This window comes from Lissotriton vulgaris, unplaced genomic scaffold (genome assembly GCF_964263255.1).
Source record: "Lissotriton vulgaris unplaced genomic scaffold, aLisVul1.2 SCAFFOLD_706, whole genome shotgun sequence".
In the NCBI taxonomy this organism is placed as follows: domain Eukaryota; kingdom Metazoa; phylum Chordata; class Amphibia; order Caudata; family Salamandridae; genus Lissotriton; species Lissotriton vulgaris.
Window position 1 is genome coordinate 455,896 of NW_028253650.1, and position 13,628 is coordinate 469,523.

Below are 13,628 nucleotides of genomic sequence, written 5' to 3' on the forward strand. Positions count from 1 at the left end.
CAAACCTCTCCAGGATACGCTGAATCCCCATAGGGGATTTCGACAGCAGCAGGGTGTCATTCGCAAACATAATTGCGGGCACCCTGCTGCCGCCGAGCCTAGGTGCATCTGTGTTGGTGACATTGTTTAAAAAATCGATTACCCAGTTGAAAAAGAGGCAGAACAGGGTCGGGGCAAGAACACAGCCCTGCCTTACCCCTCTGCTAACGGGAAATCTTTTGGAAAGGCAACCCATCCTCCCGCACCTTTCCTGTGCATAATTTTGTGTATATAGGCGAATGATGATGTCTAGAAGAGCGGGGGGATGCCAAGTTTAGCAAGTACCATCCAGAGTTTGCTTCGCGGGACCAGATCGAATGCCGCACGAGGGTCGACAAAGACGGTATATAGTGTACCCCCCTCCACCCGCACCGTCTTCCAAAAGAGAAGGGCCAGCCGGAAAAGTTGGTCCGTGGTTGACACCTTACTCCTGAACCCTGCCTGGAATGTACTTAAGATTGAGTGGTCCGTCATCCATTCCAGGAGGCGGTCAAGAATCAGCCTCGCAAAAAGTTTTTGCGAGACGTCAATGAGGCTGATTGGCCTATAGTTGGCTGGGAGCAGAGGAGAGCCCTTCTTGAAGATAGGTACAATCTCTGCTCCGAGCCAAGTACTAGGGACCGCCATTCCCACAAGGATTGCATTAAAAACTACTGCCAAATAAGGGGCCCAAACCCTAGGTTGGTGCTTAAGTGGATCACCCGGGATCTTATCTAATCCCGGGGCTTTTCCTGATGGTAATTTGGATATTGCATTAAAAACCTCCCATAAAGAAAATTGCAGAGGTTCGGCTTCTTCCGAGGATAAAAGTTGCACAGATGACCTACCAGGGGAAAAAGGATGTTCAGATGAGGAAGCGGCTTGGGGCTTGTACAGACCCGGGCCGACCTCTTCATAACGACAGAGGAAATGATCTTCCCACACCGAAGCCGCTATGTTGGCCTCAACAGCTTGAGTCGGCTCGGCAGATCCTGTTCTGACTATCTGCCAGAATTTACGAGCGTCTCTAACCTGCAAGGAGGCCAGCATATTTTCCCAGTTGGAGTAGTCTACCTTTGCATGGTGGATGGCTTGCTTCAGCTCCGCCCTCCTAGACTTAATTAGCTCTGTGTCCCTGGGATGCTTCAGTGAAGCGAGCAGTTTGGCCTTTGCCTTCCTACAGGCTGGATTAAACCGTGAAGGTCTTTGCGGTCTGCGGATCCCTTTCCTCACAACTGGATTCAAGAGTTCCACTAGGGTATCCACCAGGTCCGTGTGGAGAGTGCCCAACTTAGGGAATAGTTCTTCTGAGGAGGATTGATTAATAATTGTCCCTACGAGTTCTAATGTGGGGAGTATCCGGGCGTAAAGCTCGGAGACGCAGACAGGGTTATCCAAGAGCTTAGTCCACTGGACTCTGAGCCTATCGTTGGTTAAAATTAAATTATGATCTGGGGATGCCTCCACCAGCTGGTCATCCGTGAGACCACAGGATGAGACCAGCGAGAGAATTATCGCGTTATGATCGCTGTCACTTCTTTGGACTACTTCAAAGTCTAAGACCTTATTCCAATCCAGGGTCTGGACCAGGATGTTGTCCAAATGAGACTCCTGCCCGGGTTTGTTGAAAGTGGGTTTTGGAGGGATATCACTCCTAGATCTGCCATTACAGGCCCTCAGAGAATTACTGAGGGTAATTGCCAAAATTTGTGTTGCTAGGGGAGCCCATGGCTTAGCGGGAGGACCAACCAATTGCGGTATTCCCCACTGTTCATCCTCCTCCAAAAGCTCTCCCTCAATAGTCAGAGTTAACGGCTCAAACTGGCAGTTAAAATCTCTCCCCACTATGATCACAGCACCCTTGGGTAGTTTGGGCAAAAATACAGAGAGCTCCTCAAAGGTGGGTGATAGCCTTGTTATACCCACCGGTCTGAAGTATACATTTATCAGGGCGAATTGTGTATGGTTCGGCCACTCCAACAATACGCACTGAACATCCAGTGAGTTGGTGTTAAGGGCCCTAGCCTTACAACCCAGATGTGATGCCACCCAAATGCAAAGGCCCCCCGAGGGCCAACCTCTCCCCTCCCATTTTGCTGGAATTGAGAAGGTTGCGTAGCCTGAGCGCCATTTGTCCTCCCGCACCCATGTCTCCTGAAACATAAAAACATCTTGGGTATCAATAAAAGATCCCCAATCTGGGGAGTCTATTTTGCCCTGGAGACCAGCTAAATTCCAGGAGAGAACAGACAAACAGGATGTACGCTTACCAGTAAGCAACGCACGGGGATCAGATAACGGAGCCACAGTAATGGCTGATAACTCGGGAAGGGGTTCAGTGAGTTGGGTCTCCCCATTGATCAGACCCTCACCCATTGCATTTATTACATTTGTTTGACCAGCCGTACAATGGTCATTCTGTGATCTTCAATCACAGTTATCCAGACCAGAGAAGACATCAAACCAGTTTGCTGTCTCCAGGGGTGTGAAAGGTCTCAGGTGTTCCATTCTCCTATTAGGATTTCTGATAGACCTGAGAGGTACCGTGTTCCACCCAAAGGGGTCAGCAGCATGATGAAAGTGTGGGGGTTGTGGCGGATACCCAGTGTTGCAGGACAATAGGGGAGCAATCTGGTTAGGTATCTGGGGACCAGTGTAGGCAGGAGGAAACACCAGGGATCTAGGGTAAAAATAGGTCAAGGGGCGCGGGACAATGGAGTTACTGCCTCCACCCTGGGGCCAATTTAATATATAGGTGACTGCTCAAGGGTCTCTAAAATTTATAACAACTAAATCTCCATCGATATCCTTGACCCTACTACCCAACCAGGGGAGTCGTCTAACATGCACAATATCGCCATTGATGTTATGTGTTAATGGTCTAAATTGGGCAAGCCAGTGCATAATTTTGTTTTTAAGCTGGAAAAACCCCTCCCTCTTATTTACTGGCAAGCTAGGGACCCCCGTCAAGACAACCACATACGGGGCGGCTTCGGAGGCAATTCTGCTTGGGGGCTTCTTCGAGAGGGTGACCTGGTGTGTCTGATGGAACCCCTTGTGGTCTGCTGTGAAATCCCTGCAGAAGGTTTTCCAGGTCCCGCCACAGCTACACTTACTGGTATGGGGACTAAGTTGATATTCTGTTTAGGGGAGGGAACCTTCTGATGCTTGGGGTTAGTTGGTTTGATGGATTGAGAGGTACGTTTCGAAACACCGAGGGTGCACGGAGTCACCACGGCTGGAGGTGCTGGAACCCCCCTCACCACTGCCTTCGATGGTCCTTGGTGATCAATGACTGCAGCCTCAATCACTTCAAGCTTTTTCTCCACCCTCCTCAGCCTCTCAATAATGGGTAAAATGAAAGACCTAATCAGGTGTTCCATGTTATCCAGTGAGGCGACAGTGGAAACATCCATTTGGGATGGGTCATCCAGAATGTCCTCTGGAGCAGTAGTATTCACAGTTTGTACAGCTGGTTCCAAAGGTGGCAAGGGAGCCAGAATTGGCATGTTAGCTTGAGCAACAACAGGGATCAGAGCAGTTCTAATAATAGGTTTAGAAGGTTTTCCAAAATCCGAGTGACTAATCTTTGGTTTTTGCGGGCCCCCCCTTCCACCTTCTTTTTGCCGGCGGTGGGCCATGACTCTTTACCTGCACTGGTTTTTTCAATTTATTTTGAGCATGTTTAGGCTGGGCCAAGGTCCGAGTAGTCAAGTCAGCATCAAACAATATCGAACTAGAGGGAGGGATATCATTTACGGGCTGGTCTATATGACCCAAGGGTGTAGGAGTGCAGTCTCGTAACAAGAGTGGGAAGCTTTCCAAATATAAAGGATCTTCATTGGAGGAAGTACATCCAAGAGTAAGCGGAAGGGCATTGAGTGGGGAAATGACAGAAACCTTGTTCTTTATACTTTCAACAGAGCGACGGCGCTCTGCCCTATGCTCTGCCAGGGTTTTATCCCTATCTGGATCAGTGGGAGCCTTTGTGAAATAGTTATCCAGAGGGCCGGTGAAACTACACCCAGCCTTCTCAGACTGTGGTTGGGCCGGGCTTTGAGCCATCGGAGAACCACATAACTATGAGGATCAGTAGATGGAAGAGAATAGGCCCTGCCCGGCCTCACTCGGTCTCTGAGGGCCTCAGAGGGCCCGCCCTTTGCCCGGGCTTCGCTCCGTGCTTCGTCCCGCGTCCACGAGTCTAGAAGGAGTTAAATAGCAAGGATTGTCAGCAGCAGAGGGAGGAGTGGGGCGGGAAGAGTCGCAGGTGCGCTGGTGCCTCACGCGCTAATCCTGCTGGAACTCGCAGTCCCACACTCACTATCCGGACTGACTCTGGTCTCTCCCCGGAATTCTTGGAGAAGTTTGACTGTCCACGGGCTTCCAGGAACAAACAGCAATCCAAATGTCACCAAAAACGGCTGCGAGCGGCTCCCGCGAAGCGGGGGCGCGAGCCGTTATTAGCAGCAGGGGGGGAGTGGGGCGGGAAGAGTCGCAGGTGCGCTGGTGCCTCACGCGCTAATCCTGCTGGGACTCGCAGTCCCACACCCACTAACCGGACTGACTCTGGTTTCTCGCCGGGATTCTTGGAGAAGTTTGACTGTCCACGGGCTTCCAGGAACAAACAGCAATCCAAATGTCACAAAAAACGGCTGCGAGCGGCACCCCACCACTATTACAAAATAGAGGAACCTTCGGATGAATACACTCCTTTCGAGGATGTTGAAATCCCACTAAATTACCAAGAGCATCTGCTCTGGTTTAAAGGCCCCCTAAAACATAATGATCACATCACTAGGCTCGGTCCACTAGGTAGACCAGGAGCAACGTGGCCGGTTCTACCCAGCTACACACCACATCCAGACATCGAAAAAATGTGAGACCGGGAACTTTTAGCCCAGCTAAAAGTACTAATTAAAATTCATAGACAATTAGTCCAATATGTAATGCGGACTGCAACAGTCCAACCAGCTATTAACATTCCACAGCTGACCCCTCATCAGGGAAACACAAACAAAATTACACCACAGAATATACAATCATGTCTTGGTAAGATACCCGCAAAACGGGAACAAATTCCATTCTGGCTTGCACAAAAGATAACTCAAATAGAAGCAGTGTTCCCCAATACTACCCCTAGTGAGAAACACAGAATTCTGACTATCTGCCTTCCAATGGGGGTCGCACCACATGTGGAGGGTTGTGACACTTGGGGCACAGTCTTTGCTTCCATTTACACAAAAACACATGGTGTTCCGTCTCTGGCGGTGATACCAGATGTACTAAGACAGATTCAAAATGAATACAGTCCAGAACCTGCTTTAACTCTTGGTATGAAATTACTGAAAGACTTCAAGCAGGTCTCGGCTATATTATTAGCCAACATAAAAGGAGAAGCAGCATCTGAGGCGATCCGCCAAAAATTGAAAGAAACAGATATAGCAGACCAACCAATTGAACTTGCCAGAATCATAGAAAAATCCAATGAAGAACTAGGTAGAGATAGTTTGGGTGGGAAACCGGTAAAACCCCAACTACTTGAAAATCCTGAAAAGATATTTATTAAAAATAATCTAAACACTCCAAAAAAGAGCTGGGATGGAAATAAACAATCCACTCCCAAAGAAAAAATATTCCAGTCCAGAGGAAGGTCTCCTCGGCGGAGAGAAAGATCTCCGAACCGAGAACACAAGTCTCCCCAAAGGGAGCCCTCTGAAAAAAGATACAACCTTAGAAATAGGGATAATTTGAAAAAGCCTGATAGATATCAAGAGATTGATACACGTCCCTCTCGATCTTTTCAGACTTCCTCGCAGAAATCGGAAAGAAGAGGACAGTCAGAACACAGGGAAGAGCACGTCAAGTCCAAAGACAAGGAACCTGCTCAAAGTAAAAAATTACAATTTCCAAGAAAGAAGGTAGCAAGTATTAAAATAATCAAACATGCCGAGGATACTGAGGACACAGCTGAAAAATGGAGAGTGGGCACAGACAATGCTAGACAGCGCAGCAGAAGTGACCTTAGCTCGCAAGATCCTGATGAATCATCTGGAGATAGTGGACACGAATGAATACATTCAGGTGGAAACTGCAGATACCAGAGTTAGCGAACCTCATAAAATATACGAAATAACATTGCGTATAGAGGGAGATAAGACTAGGAAGGTAAGGAGTCTGTTTTGGGATAACCTCTCAAAAGGCTATGACATCCTATTAGCTGAGAAAGACTAGCCACCGGAGTTTGTCAGGGAGTGCCCTCATGGCGAAGAAATGATTATGCCTGCCTTCTCAAATCATATTCCAATACATAGAAAATACATATATGCGAGAAAATGGGCAGCAGCTCAAGCACCTGCATTATATAAGAATCATGTAGGATGGGATGAGGACTCTCCTCCTCCTCACAAAATCCAGTTAAAATGTCAACCAACTGCACAAAGACAGTACCCAATTAAGCAAGAAGCTAAAAAACAGGTCAGGGAGATCTTAGATCAACTTGAATACCAAGGGGTGATTGAAACATGCACCTCTCAAATGAACAATCCTTTGTTTCCAGTGTCCAAACCAGACGATTCATATCGTCTAGTCTTGGACTACAGACACCTTAACTCATGTTGCAAGACATTTGCGGTACAAAATTCGCACAGTGCAGCATTAATGAATAACATCATTCGCAAAAAATACAAAACAACATTAGACATTTCTAATGGATTCTTTTGTCAAAATATTGCACCGGAAAGCAGGTATTTAACCGCTTTCTCAATAATGGGGTCACAGTAAAAATTCTGTCGACTCCCACAGGGATTCAAGAATAGCCCAGGATTATTCTCAGCAAGAGTAACAGAGTTACTACAAATATATGATGATGAGGCATTTTCTTATGTCGATGACATCTATCTCACAGATGACGACCTGGATACTCACTTGAAAAGAGCGAGCACCATAATACTTGGGTTTGCAGCAGAGGGTTACAAATTCAACTTTAAAAAGTCACGAATTGCCCATCTAACTGTCCTTTTTTTAGGATATGAATTATCAAGTGAAGGCAAAAGCCTAGCATTCAACTTCTTAGAGAAGTGCGCTGTACTCCAAGCACCAAAAACGCTGAAGAACTTACAATCGATACTAGGCTTCCTGAATTTGGGAAGAACTTACATTCTAAATTATGCAGAGAGGGTTAAACCTCTCTATGAATTAATAAAACCTGATATTAAACCAATCAATTGGACTCAGAAACACATAGAAATGTTGAGATCATTGCAAACAGACATGTTAGCTAAAACAAAATTAGAAACTCGTGACAATACACGCAACCTTGTAATCCGAGTCATCCCAGGAAGATGCGGATTCACGTACCTGACCTCTAATGAGGGAGAAACGGTACCAATAGCTTACAAATCACATTTGTACACACAAGCTCAAAAAACATTCAGTCTTACAGAAAATGCTGTAAAGGCGGTTCAGACTGCTGTAGCAAAAGAAAGAGCCCAAGGCAAAGGAATAACAGTTTTTACAGCAGAATCAGCCTTTGAGGCGTTATTCAGCCCAGTTAATCTATAAACTGTGGCACTAGATCCAAAATGGATACAGTGGGAAAATTCTCTTGCTGCAGAAGACGTGACATACTATTTTGACCCGAACATGAAAAAACGGAATGATTTGAAATATGAAGAAGAATATCCTCTGCCAATCGGAATTCTGCCTCTCCAACAGTACTCTTGTATGACAACTCCTAGAGTAAAAGCTTTCTATCCCAGACGTTAAATATATTTTTTGCCAAATCTTAGAGAAACCGAAATTAACGCTGGAAGAATCTATCATCAGAACCATCCATTATATACCGATATAAAGGGTTCCAGCTGGCGGGCAGTATCCATTTTTATTACCGAATCAACCAGTTTCACCCATACTGGATGCAGAAGGAAGTTCAATAAAGAAATTTTTGGGGGAAAAAAACACCTGACTAAAAGTACTATACTTTTATACTAAATATTACGTGGCTGCTCCAGGAAGAAGGCGCTGGCCGCCGAAACACGCGTAGAGATTTTATTTTTATGCCACTTACTCTCTCTTTTGATTCATTAATTTTTATGTATTGTTGTTTATGTTATATATGTATTACGAATTTTATACTGTGATTCTATGTCATATGAATGAACCTTTTTACTATGTCAATTGAAAAATAAAATTGTTGTTTTTTAGCTAGCTGTAGTTATTTCTTCATCATCTCTTGTCATTACGATACCCCAACCTTTAAATTACCTAGGTTGCTACCTTTCAATTGTACTACTTTCCCTGACCTAGGAATTTTTCAATTCATTAACTCAGGGGGTCCTTGCTAAATATACATATCTCTTGTATAATCTATACAGACAGATTTGTACAACATTACGATGTGGATAATAAATCCTACAATGCAGCATGCGCGAATGTTAAAGGTCGCTGGCGCTGTGGTAAATTCAGACCAAAAATAACAAAAACTGAATCACTGAGAAACTGTTCGGCTCAGCGAGCTGAAATCAGATCTTTAAAGATGGTGCTTGAAAATGCCGATCGTGAATTCCCGACACTAATAGTGTGCGATTCGCATTTCTGCATCAAATCTTACAATAATGACTTGCAGAATTGGGTTCAGAACGATTACAAAGATGACACAGGTGCCACAATAAAGCATAAGAAGCTTTGGGAACAGGTAGTTCTTTTACAGAAAGAACTACAGAAGACTCACGTGATACACACACTGAGTCATCAACGTGATGGCGTCACGTTGCAAGGAATTCATTGGCTAATACAGCCACAGCGGAAGCAACTCAACCGGCTTCCGTAGCCACAAAAAAGTGTTCAGAAAAATACATAGACGGGGAAACCATGCTGGCGGTAAAAACGTCTTCAAAAGGCGACTGTGCAGCACTACCCGTTGACTATCCACTCAATTATACATACGTAATTGACGCAAACTCTGTTCCTTTTGCTCGAATCCCTGGAGTGGGGGATAGAGTAATTCCAAACACGAACAGGAGAGTCTTCTTAATAGCGGACGCACACATGGGATTGGGTCCGAGGCACAAACAGATCAAGGAATCTCTGAAAGAATTACAATCAGAATACTGGTGGCCGGGGATGAGCCTGCAACATTACAAATTTGCAAAGAGCTGTCCGAACTGCAACAGAGATCGCAGTAGTGAACCGACCGGAGCATTGCCATGGCCATTCTTATAGTTAACATAAGGCTATCTATAAGTAAGATCCAGCATCCCATTAATTTCCTTTTAAGACTAGATTCACTTAAAAATACAGACCCCAGCGCTCGGCTGACGACAGAACTGTTAGAAAAGATTTGCGAGTCTTTATCGGCACATACGCAATTGGCATGCTACATTCCGACCAGGGTCCTGCTTTTAGCTCTCGGGCTTATAAGGAGGCCATGACCAGCATGGGCATTGCATTGCGGTACTCTTGTCCCTTCCATCCTGAGGGAAATGGGATTGTGGAAAGAAAAAAACGAGACATAAAGCAATCTATAACGGCAAAGGTATAAGGTTCGGGTAATGGGTGGGTCCAACATTTAACAAGTGTCCAACGTAGTCTTAATAATCTGCCACGAAATTCTCTAAAATGTTTCAGCCTGTACAAATTTTTTGTTCCGAACTAGAATGTATATTAAGGATTTAGATAGTCAGACTTCAGTGGTAGAAGATAAGAAAAAATGCTTTGACATCAAAGATCATTTGGCTGTTTTACAGGACTTAAATGAAACAAGAAAAGCCCTGAGCAACATAAATTTAAAACAGCAGCCAACAACCACTGAAAATAAACCACCTGTCCCAGCAAGGCCTGTCTGGATTCCAAAGATTGGGCATCTGGTCAGAGAGAAGATCGCGGTGAAGAAGGAATTTGGGCCTTTCATACAGAAAAGCAGTACCTGTCTTAGCTGTCAGCGGAACAAGATCAGTTGTACTACCGCCCCTTGCTGGTAAAAAGGAGAACTGAGTTGTATCCATCGACCTGGTAAAACCACAATCATGTGGCCAATAATAAGTAGTAGGCCCAGTGGACTCCCAAGAATTAGCAGAACTCCAAAACTTGCTACAATCCAAGAGGTTCAAACTGAGAGACTAATCACATTTGATAAACCTGCAGTGAATAAAAAAGGACTATGCAACAATGCCATGGAACTTGTGCCTCTTGAAACCCAAATTGAAACAGTTTGTCAAGAAACACCAGTCTACAACAATGTAGCCTCAGACTATGCTAATGAAAGAAAAATTGAAAAAGCAATTCCAACAATTGACAGAACTGCATCTGGCTACTTCATCAATTTCAATAACTTTTCTGAAGATCCAAGCGAACCTGAAGAAACGCCAGCAACAAAAACTTTTAAAGAAAAAGCAACAGAACTCTGTCATCAACTCAAAGAAACCTATCTGATGTCTCCATGGATTGAATTTTGGATTGTGTTAGGTGTACTTTTCCTCCTGCTTTGGCTCATCATGGTACTTTGTGTGAGAAAATTAATTGAGGAAAAATACAGTACAATGGACACAGCAAGTCAGAACATCAACTTGGTCCTAAAGCCACACAAGTCATCTCACATTGAGAAAAGAGAACTATCATCAGTGAATGTCACAGCAATTCCAATACCCGCTGGGGTAGTGTGGGACAAAACGGATTAAGAAATCTATGGCCCGGTCGAACTCTTGAAATATCCACATCAGTTCAAGGTTTCATTAAGTGACTTTGTAAAACAAAGTACATTCTCTGATGATTGGGACTTTGAAAGCATAAATAATATGATGTCAGATTTAGTAATGTCAGCAAAATTTACAGAACATGATTATTTACAGGGTTCATCGAACTATGAACAAATGTACTGCTATAACCACTATGCACATCACTATTTGCATAAATCTGCTCAACCTAGAAATATTTTTAAGTATAATCAATGGGAACATTGTGCAACTCCACATAAAAGCAGTTCGAAAACATTTTTTGAAAAATTCCTATACTTCTCAGGGTTTAACACAAGTGATGCAGAAACTTTTTATTATAAACTGTTAGATAAAACAGGGATAAAAACTATGTTGACAAATACTAAATTGATTTATTCAGAAACATTTTATGAAAAAATGATTACATTTGGTTTTGATTTCTGGAAAAACAACATTGAAACAAAAACCATCTGGGGTACAAAAGAATGGCAGGTTCACGGTTTAGAAGCGTTATGTCGAGCCTGCATGATCCCAGAACAAATAATGTTCTTGAATGACACCATTCAACAGACTACTTGTCTTGGCCTAGCTAAAATTAAAGACCTAAACAAACCGTCTATTCCAAAGCCAATACCTGATAATATGACCACAGATATTGAGATAGACGTATCCCATGTTTTACACCAAAACAGAACACATCCTGAGTGGAAAAAGTGGTTAATCTGGCCAACAGACACAAATAACTGTCAAGATAGATTCCTGAACAAAATACAGGGGTTCAAAATGACCAGACCAGACCTGAGGTACTCCCAGAGACAACATCCAGGGATAGTAACAACATACAGTGTAGGGAAACTATGCCTTGAAGGGCTACAGACACCCACACTGGCAGAAATTAAGCAACACTTGACTTTACTTAAAGACGGTGCTGACTTGCGCGATTTCATAATGGGACCACGCAAACAGCATCAAAAACGTTTCATAGCGGCCAGTATATACGCTGCGTACAACGAAACTTGGAAAGTAACTGAAATTGAGACAGCAGAGAAAATACGAGAAATTGATCGTATTCATTTGGAAAAATCCCTTTCTGTTGTGGACAATGGGTTAATGACTCTGTCCTCCAGAATATATTCACTGGACAGTATTGTATCATCTGCTATCGATATAACAGATCAGGACTTGCTAATGTTACAACACGGTCAGTCCCAATTACGTTCTATTGTACAGCTAGGCTGGACGTTGCAAAATCTGCGTTCAGGCTACGTGCCATGGCGTTTAATCAACACAACGTCATTATTCTCTTTCTTTAACCTTACTGATAAACAAATCAGTTTGGCACAAAAAGGAGCAGACTATACGATTCTGAGCATTGAAAAACTTGAGAGATTACCATTGACAATGTCAGAAATACCTGTCATTGAATGGATAATACACAGAATAATCACAATTCCGATAACAACTTTCCAATTTAAAAATTGCCAGGAGTATATACCAGCAGGCCAGTATGAAAGGTTGGGTAAGGGGTACATTAAGTCATCATGGAAATTACCTTACACATACACATGTTATAGCGACAAGAACCAGAATGTATTTCTTAGTGGTAATAATTGTAAATGATCACTAAGCGGTATACTTCTGTGCCAAGGTATTAATTTGCATGGGGCCTGTGAGGGGACTTCAAATAACCTTTCATGCCACCAGGATGGCACACCTGCAACACAGAAAGAGCCATTCTTTAGACAACTTTCTAACAGGAGTTACGTTCTAATAATGGACCACAGCTGTTGAGGCATGGTGCCAGGGAAAGCATATCTCGTAAGCGTTAGTTCCATGGTCACTTGCTGTATGCAAGTATTGTATCCAAACGGCCCTCCTGATACAGAAGCGACGATTTGGCCTTCTTTGATAATCTCTTCCATACGAATTGATACTTTAAGCAGAATGAAGTCTGTTCTTTTACAGACAACGTGCCTTTACCGTCATCAAAAGAAACGTATGATCTTCAAGTTGCAAGGACAACAGCAGAGATACATACACTTTTATCCACTAATTGCCCCGTGCATTTCGTAGAAATGCTAAGCCAAATTCTAAATATGTCAGATACCAGTGGCATCGCACATGTATTTAAGGCAATTTTTTCGGGACTGTTAACACCCTTCGAAGCAGTCCTGGGCATCTTTCCCAATTTTGTCCATTCTGTCTTTGGCGGCCTACCACTACTTTTGGGACTCGTAGCAGGAATTTTATTTTTGACTCTTCTGCTCCGATATGGCAAGCCAAACCGCAGACAAGACTCCAGCAACGATGGAAGAAACGATCCTAGCTATACGCTATCGGGACCGCATAACTAAAGTCCTTGGATTAGCCCGGCTAAGAGATCTAAATATGACCTGGTTTCTTTCATTCAGACCTATATGGCAAAACTGCATCTTACTTGTGCTTCGATGTATGCTATGCGGAGAAGAATGCGTGTTGGACACCTGTCTTACACTACAATCAGCAGTACCAATGGATATCGATACTTTGCTAAGTCCTGTAACGGCTCATGCATCGTGTTGTCCCCAGCGGTTACCAATCCTGATGACGGCATTCGTTGAAACTTCACCACTACGATTAGGTGGCAGTGAAGTACGAGATGAGAGCAACATCACCCAGGTACGACCCTCTGTGAGCATTGCTGATCCTGACATCAATGATAGCAATCATTCTCACGACTGCCCAGTTGCAGCATTTTCAAACATGGTCGAACTTTCACCTGAAGCTGTAGACTGCTTTTTTGCACATCTGTCTGAAATTATGTTCTCCCCTGAACAGAAAGAATAACTTTTTAAGCAAACCGGCGCACAGCGTTCCCCTGAACTCTGAATTCGGCCTTCAGCTTTGATAAACAAAAGCTAC